The sequence below is a fragment of the Myotis lucifugus genome, unplaced genomic scaffold, assembly GCF_000147115.1.
Source record: "Myotis lucifugus unplaced genomic scaffold, Myoluc2.0 scaffold_186, whole genome shotgun sequence".
Lineage (NCBI taxonomy): Eukaryota > Metazoa > Chordata > Mammalia > Chiroptera > Vespertilionidae > Myotis > Myotis lucifugus.
This window is the reverse complement of record NW_005871234.1, coordinates 1,761,897-1,764,869: the sequence shown is the minus strand read 5'-3', so window position 1 is coordinate 1,764,869 and position 2,973 is coordinate 1,761,897.

Below are 2,973 nucleotides of genomic sequence, written 5' to 3'. Positions count from 1 at the left end.
TTCTCCTTCAACCTCTCCTCCACCGTCCTTTCTTCAGCTGAGTCGCAAGGGTAATTGTTGGAATGATAATCTCTGAGCAGGCAATCGTACATGGTGAATATACTGACTGCCACCGAACTGTACACTTTCAAATAATTTATGTGAAATTAGACTTTAAAAAGTGGAAGAGCCGAAACCGGTTTGGCTCAGTGGATAGAGCGTCGGCCTGCGGACTGAAGGGTCCCAGGTTCGATTCCGGTCAAGGGCATGTACCTTGGTTGCGGGCACATCCCCAGTGGGAGATGTGCAGGTGGCAGCTGATCGATGTTTCTCTCTCATCGATGTTTCTAACTCTCTCTATCTCTCTCCCTTCCTCTCTGTAAAAAATCAAAATATATTTTTTAAAAAGTGGAAGAGTTTAGAACCACAAAGAAAAAAGGAGGATAGAAAAGTGTGGAAAGATGATGAGAGGCTTTCACGGTTTCACGGGAGAGGGGCTGCTGGGCTGCGTCTGCCCTTAGCAAGGCGGGGAGGGAGGTGCGTGTTTAAGCCCAAGCCCCTGACGGGAGGCCTTGAGGGCACTGTGCCTCTTCCTGCCCTGGAGCAGGAGCACCCACCTGGGGATCTGGGTGCGAGTCGGGGCCCCTGGGCCTGGGCTCTGGCAGAGGGAGGATGTTGGGGTGTGTGTGTGTGTGTGTGTGTGTGTGTGTGTTGGGGGGAGTGCTTCTTCTGAACGCAGGCCCGTGGGATGCAGACAAAGGTGAGGCTGGGGACCCAGGGAAGGCAACGTACAGACCTGTGCAGGGACCCCCTCGGGCAGGTGTAGGAGACTGACTTTTCCAGAAAGTAGGAAGCAGGGAGGGCACGGTCCATGGGAATTTTAGAGCTCAGTGACTGACCCAGCAGGAGGAAAACCTGGGGTGCTGACTCCACATGTCCCGTCACCTGTCTTAGCTAATAGTTTGTTTAATCTGATGGATGAGGTTTCATGTAACAGCACGAGTCTCCCTTCTCCTCGCTGTTGCTTGGGTTTGGCGGGCAGGCTAGCAGGAGGTGGGAACACGACGAGGTAACTACAAGGAAGGAACAGACTGGTGCCGTGTGCCAGACGAATGAATCCCAAAATAGTAACAAGGTCTGCGTACTCACCTGCTTTGATCAGGTCTGTGGACAATAGAAAGATGAATGAAACCGTTTGTCAGGGGACTTGTACCTGCCGGCGTGAGTGGACCAGTTGTAGTAAGTTAGCAGTTGCTTGTTAAGAAATAACAATTTGACAGCAAGTCTTCAAGGAGGGAAGGGGCACCAGGAGCATGTGGCTGGGAGTGGCCGGAGTCTCTGTGGAGCCGAGGGCCCACACCGGGTCCCGAGGGAAGAAGAGAGCCTGTCGCACATCGGATTTGGCCAGGTGTGGCCTGCCCTCTGGCGGGAGGGGCTCGAAGGATGAAGACGCACCAGACAGAGCTGGCTTTCCTCACAGGGATTCATCAAGCACTTGTCAGGCCACTGCCTGTGGGTCAGCCTGAGGCACCGAGGAGGCAAACAAGCAGGCCGGTCCGAGCTGCCTCCGCCCCACCGGCCAGGCGCTGAGGGGCTTATAGGTTTTCTCAACTTTGCGGGCCTCGGTTTCCCTTTTGTAAAGTGGGGACATTGATACCAACCTTAGCTCTTAAGCTGCTGTACATGTCAACAAGCGGATCATAGGCCCTGGCTGGGTGGCTCAGTGGTTGGAGCATGGTTGGAGCATCATCCGGTACACCAAAGGTTGCGGGTTCGATCCCCAGTCAGGGTATGTACCTAGGTTGCAGGAGGCAGCCAAACTCACTCTCTCTCTCTCTCTCTTCCTCTTCCTCTCTAAAAAAATAAAAAATAGTACAGCATAGGAAAGTATCTTTCTCACAGTGCCAGGCATCTAACTTCTCAGTGAATGCCAGCTCTTGCCCCTTGCATGTCCCAGGCAGTGGTGCTGAGACAGACAATAAATAAGGCTCATTGGTGGAAAAGTAAACCAGTGCAGCCATTTGGGACAATAGTTTGGCAGTTCCTCAAAATGTCAAACAGATTGACACACGACCCTCTGATCCCACTCCTGGGTGTAGAAAGCAGGTGTTCACACGACTTGTACATGAGCATGCTCACCGCAGCAGCATCCACAGGAGCCCAGAGGGGAACCACCCGTATGTCCACCCGCGGATGAGGGGATAAAACTCTCTCGCCCGGCCGCGTGGCTCGTGGGTGAGCGTCGACCTATAAACCAGGAGGAGGAGGAGGAGTAGACAGACCCCAAATGGGAAGACCCCTGAGATGTCCCAGACCCTTTCCCCAGCTCCCAGATAATGACCCATAATCACAAAAGTGAATGGAGAACAGGCTCGCTGCCCAGCTCCCTGACACTGGGGTTGAAGATTAACATGGCCAGGAGCCAGCCAATGAGGTGGCCTCCAGGGCCTGGTCCCAGAGCTAGAGCCAGCCCTGTGCAGTCTCCCCAGATGCCAGTCAGAGGCTGAGGGAGGAGGCCGGGCTGAGGCCACCCTGGACATTCGAGGCTTTTGTGGTGCCAGGTGAGAGGACGTGGGTGGAAGGACGGGGCTCTGAGTGTGGCCTGCAGCTCCGGACCCTCCTCTGGCTCTCAAGGCAGGGCCAGGTTGGGTGTTGGGCTCTCGGGCCACCTCAGCAGCCTCCACCTTTGCAATCAGGGGGGAAGGAGCCTTTGCTGAGACCTGTGCTTGGGAAAACAGGCTTCCTGCAAAGTGCTGCCCCTGGCAGAGGCACCAAGGGTAAGGGGGCACATGCTTTGGCCGCTGCACGGTGGCACCAATGTAGCAAGGGGCTGAGAGGAGAGGCAGGAAGAGGGGAAGTGGTGGAGGGGAAGGTACTTGATATACCGGAGCTTTGTATCTGTTGTTTTATCAAATTCTCAGAACAACCTCAGAGGCAGGCTTTGGTTTTATGCTGTTGTACAGATGAAGAGGCTCAGAGAGGTTAGGCAACATG